Below are 6,050 nucleotides of genomic sequence, written 5' to 3'. Positions count from 1 at the left end.
GTTGGTTGTAATCAACACACCCAAAAATTGTGGCACAACCAGGAATGTTACCAAGAATGTCTAGTATGGCGCCAGGCGTTCCTCATTGCGTCTCTCCAAGTCAAACAACTAATTGGCTCGATAGGCAAAATAAGGAGTCTCAAGCCAGTGACAGGGTCTTAAACCGACCATCAAAGCACCACTGCACCACTGCACCACTAGGAGTAACCATCGAGTTCAGCTCGTCAATCATGAGCTATAGGTAGTTTATCTTGCAACAAATCTTAAGCTCTTAAATCGTCATTTATTTTTAAGTCTAGCTAACTTAGATATTCAAGATCCCATCACTTAACCCACACTGGTGTTGATAAATTGGACATATATGCTGATATATATAAATAGCAGGAGGCTTTTTAATCAGTTGTTTAAGCTTTTGTATCGGTTGGTTTAGGCCAACAATGCCTTATAAATATGATCGTCTCTACCTATAACTTTGTACCCATGATGAACATAATCATTAAAATTCAATCTAACAATTGATTCTTATGAAAAAATAATGTTATCCAAGATTACCAACAAGTTGTGCACTCTCAAATATACACGAATTTCTCCCTTTATTCTTTATCTCTTTTTCTCTGTAAGTATAAGTTTTCAACCTTCGTCCGTTTGTATGATCACCTTTATCCAAATCTGACTTGTAGTCTCGTTGCCCTTTCCATCTCAGGCTTGCTTTTTTTCTCTTTTACTTTTTTTTGTAATATCTGTCATTGTAGAAGGGAATCGAAGGGAAATACTGATCTCGGAATATATTTTTATTCTTCATCTCGTAATTGACACTTAAGGGAGAAAGCAAGAACAAAACTATGTCCTGTTAAGATCTAGTAAATCTCAGTAAATCTCACATTGCGGAGGAAAGAGATTTTGAATGTATTAGTAAATAGAGTAACTATTTCTCATATTGTCATCTAATGTGCATTGAATGTCCACAAGCTTGAAAAATTTTCACACGTGATTAAAAAGATATGAGTTTCAGATAAGTCGTACTCCCTGACTTAAGCACTCTTAGTCAGTGGCGGAATTAGAAATTTATAACGATGAGGTCATAAAATAGAAACTTTCAAAAAGTGATCATACCTTTACTTATAGATTCCAATTTATAATTTTTTCTGCAAAAATTTCATTCCAAATCAATCAATCAATACAAAAACCCTAAAAACCCCCAATAAGCCCAAGATGAAAAACAAAAAAAAAAAAAAACTAATATGATTGGGATTTTGTGATACAACTAAGCATGATGAAGGGCGCCTCATCAAACTTGAACACCGGAAAAGCTTTGAATTTGGAGATATGAAGTCTAGGTGGATAAGAATTTTGCGTGTTTGATCAGTCTTCAGCTTATTTGAGAATTAACATGCTAAACTTTTTCTTAAGTAGAACAAAACACAAACAATGCAGTTTTGGTTTGTATCAACTTAAAGAAAATTGATTAAAAGTCTCCTTATTTCATTTGTCTTAAGCTGGTACAGAGGTCAAACGAAATTTCAAAAGTGGGATTTTATATATTATTGAGGTTAGCAGCAGCCAATGCCCCAAATTGGCTTCTCAACTGCTCCCAGTAAATTGTAATAATCAAGTCTATATACTTTTCTTTACGAGGTAGATAAATAAGAAATGTTACGACGACTATCTCAAAAGTGGGATTCTATGATTTTCTATGATCTCATATTTTATAATATTTTATAATGTTGGCACGAAAATTAACATATAAATTATGAGATGTCAGAAAATCTATGAAGAGTTCTACTTTTAAGATAGTTCCTTCAGCATTATAATATTTTACAAATGTTGACGCAAAATTGACCTCAAACTATGAAATACCAAAAGGTCAATAAAGAGTTATATTTTTTATATCCAACATGATCATCTCCGAATCCTTTTGGTGAGGATCATGGAGATTCATGAGTCGTGCGGTTAATTTTTGTTAAGTACTGTTTATATTTATTTTTAAATAAAATTTTTTTAAATGATTTCTGACCGCATTATGTACGATAAACGGACACGATTTACGGATTTCCAATATCCTCACAAAAATGATACGACAAGGACCCAGACTCTTTTTATATAGTCCCTTAGCATTTGTGGAGGTAAATTCCTGGACTCAGCAAACCAAGGCACTGGTGAACTGGTAATACCATAAATTGAATGAGATCCTCTCTATCAGGATCTTGAAGATCCTCAAATTGTATCTGTTTATTGTATATCGTGCGATCATAAATTATTAAAAAAATTTATTCAAAATTAAACCTGAACAGTACATGACGAAAACTTACCCCACAATGTACGATAAATGGACACGATGTGAAGATCCCCCCACAAAGAGAGAATTTTCAATGTGATTGACACACGAGGTGGTTTATCACGTGTTATTATACAAATGATAGGACATGTGTGTTAAAAAGTTAATAACTTAAAAAATAAAATTTTTTACCATTTACATAAAAACACGTGATCTACCAAACATTTTCCATTACAATAAAAAATTTCTCAACAAAGAGGATCCTCATTCCCATAAATTTAGGGTTCGCAGAGGGCCGTGAGGGGAGAGTAGTGTAGTATTCGTACCTTCCCAAAAAGAGCATCACAGAGTGGCACAGAGTGATTTGGACAGCAGAGTGTGACTGTAGTAGTAATCAGAGGTCAATAATTTAGACACACGCATGGGGTCCCTATGGCTCTCTGACTAGTCCAACCAACGCCGTTGGCTACTATGTATACTACGAACCCTAGGTAGCTTCTTCCCACTGCTGACGTTTTTTTTTTCAGGCCCGATGCTGAAAGGGATTGTCAATGTCAACTCCTTAAGGAATAAAGTGTGCAAAAACCTAATCTTATTAGTACCTAATCATTTTTTAATTACCAATTTTAATCTTTTCAAATCAATGTTAGGCAGAATGAAGCTGTAAAAGTGGCTTTAACGTTTGTTTACTAATTTCGATTGCAAGACTTTCTTCTTGCGGATCGCTTCCGTGTAGAAGATGAGTCTCTGTGTATTTTGTTTGCCAGTTTTTCTGGATTGATGGCCTACAGATGTAGGTAATTTTGAGGTTATGGTCCTGCTTCACCCTATGTTAATTATTTCTTTATTTTGTTTTGGGAGACAACACTCAACCTCTAAATTTCTTTTCTGTTATTTATTTGGCTAAACAGCTTGGGATCTTTTTTGAAAGATGAAGTTTCTGGACTATGTTTGATTCCAGCTCCAATGAGAAATTGTTGAAATCTAAATGAAGATAATGATTCTTTTAATGGGGACTTAATTAATGTGGTACATGCAATTGATTCGGACTTGCCACAGGTACTTTGATGTGTGAGATCAATTAAACTTAGTACGTGAAAAACACATATTGGGTTATGTTGGAGCACGCAAGTCTCTTAATCAATTCCTAAGTAGGAATATGAGGCGGTGTAAATACACTATGATGCCATGAATGAAAGGTGATGTTCATAGCATTAGAGCAGATTAACTTACATATTGAGCTCAACGTCTCATGATTTCACATCACTAAGTATTTGTTTCCCATAAACTTGATTCACGCCACATATAAGGAGGCATGCTGAGAATTTGAGTCTCACATAAAAAAATCCAGGACTTGCGTGTGTTTATTAAAAATTAATTCACTCTGGATATTGCCAAATCTGTTTAATGGTCAAACCTTCGAAAATGCAAGAGAGACAAACCAAATGAACGTGACCCCTAGTCGAACAATTTGTGAACCAATTTAGTTAATATGACAATTCTTGAGCAAAACCGCACCTACCGAACAGATTTCGCGGTTCGATTTTGATTAAGAGAAAACTTGAACGGAATATACTTTGTCCATTCACAATGACTATCAACATGTTTCATGCAAGCTATTCTCCAACTGTTAGACTATCTGAGCAATAATATATAGTAGGTAAAATATAGAGAAGCATAATCCATGAAAAACAAAGGATATTATATGGGACATGATAAACTCCTAAACAACATTTTTTATTTTTTTTTCCGGCTTATTATTTGATTTGCCTCTTGAAATTGTCAGATAGTCTCAGTTAAACCCATAAAACTGATTTTGTCTTGCTTGGTCTTCTGAAATTACAATTTTTATCTCATTTAATCTCAGTTCATCTCATTTTTGTCCATTTCGTCAATTAGTCATTATATTAAAGGTAGTATCAATATTTTATTTTTGACACGACTCTTTGCCTCCAACTTAACTGATAACAATCCCAATTTTGTTTAATTCATGTAATCTAATTGTCAAAAAAACAAAAAAAAAATGTGAAAATATAAAAAATTCTTACCATCTATTTGTACCAACATTTTATGGCATCTCTCTAATAGAGATGAAACCCAAAAATATTTGTTGACTTTAACTCTATTAAAAATATAGTACAATACAAATAGATAATAAATATAGGGAAGTGATATTGACACTCTAAAAATCTCATTCTACAATCCTTATAAGTGTATTTTTCTTTTCAAATATAAAAAATTTGAAATGTAGAATGAGATTTTTGAAATGATAATAACAATTTTCTAAATATAATACAATTCGTATAAATATATTATATTCCCAATTAAATCGAGGACCACTGCGCGTGGTCACCGGAAGTGGGCTCTTTAGTTCCTACGTATGCAGCAGTCCGTTAAGTAAATGCATGCATGCAAGTCAGTCATGATTGTGATTACCGAGGTAGTTCGGTTTTAGTGGTCTGTATCTAATTTCTCCGCGCGTGGACCCTTTTTAGTTGCCAACGTGGCACTAGCATACCATGTGGGATACCATGTCATCATCTTCACCATCATTATCATCAACAAATGTGTTTGGCTTAGGGACGAGGATTCTCTTCAGATCTTGTTCGTGAATATCTCAGAGATCATTTTATTATGTTCATTTATCTTATATCATGCGATTAATTTTTATTAGTAATTATTTGTGTTCAATTTTAAATAAAAAATTTAAAATAATTTTTGACTGTAGAATAATTGATGAACGAACACAATAAAATAATCTCTGAAATTCTCACAAAAAATCCAAATAGAATCCTATTCCTTTAACTTAGTCCATCGTCTCGTGGCACAGCCGAAGACCTGATTTGGTACTGAGGCGATTCTGAAAAAAGTTGGTATCAAAAAAAGTTGGGAGCTGTTTTTGTGTTTGGTAAACATTCAGCTTCAGCTTTTTTCACAGTTTTGGGTGAAAAAAAGCCAAAAACAAGAAGCTGCAAAACCCAGCTTTGAAAAATCGGCTTTTTTCACATCTGTTTTACATAAAAGTTTACCAAACACTATAATACTGTTTTTTTTTTTCAAAAGCACTTTTACAAAAAAGTTTACCAAACACTCTGCTGCTTTATTTCACAGCCGCTTATTCTCACAACACAGCAAAATCAGTTTTTTTTCAAAGCACAGTAATACCAAACCAGCCCGAAGTCAGTTGAGTCAAAGCTGTTAAGTCGTATATTCATGAGTAAGAAATCATGAAAGGAATGTTTTGTTTGTCTCGAGAGAACTTCTAAATCCATTTTTTTTGTTTAATAATAGTAATTATTATCTTTCTAACCGACTTTTATGTCCATTTCCAAAATCAACCCAAGCGGTAAAAAGGTAATTTAGTATTACATTCTAATAAATTTTTTTTTTACTTGTAAGTACGTAGTTTTAAATTCGATTATCGCATAAATGAATTTGATCACATTATTGCTAACTCATTATGAAGCTTAACGCATTATCTCATCCCTTAATGTAAATAATATCATCTGTTAAATAAAACATGAGGTATAAGAGGTTGTCAAAACAAATGCATATAAACGTACAAACAACAATCAGGGCCTATTATATAGTAGATTTCGAGTAATTCCAACAAGGTAACGAAGCCCCCGTACATATAAAGTGGAACTTGGAAGATATAAGGAAGTTCATTTGTTTCTTTACTACGCTTGTAAATTATTTGATGTAACACGTCACATTAATTAATATATTTATCTCATTAAATATTAGTTGTATATATCACCTGTCACATAAAAGT

This window comes from Pyrus communis, chromosome 15, assembly GCF_041283825.1.
Source record: "Pyrus communis isolate YQ-2024b chromosome 15, ASM4128382v1, whole genome shotgun sequence".
Taxonomy (NCBI): domain Eukaryota; kingdom Viridiplantae; phylum Streptophyta; class Magnoliopsida; order Rosales; family Rosaceae; genus Pyrus; species Pyrus communis.
This window is presented reverse-complemented; position numbering follows the sequence as displayed.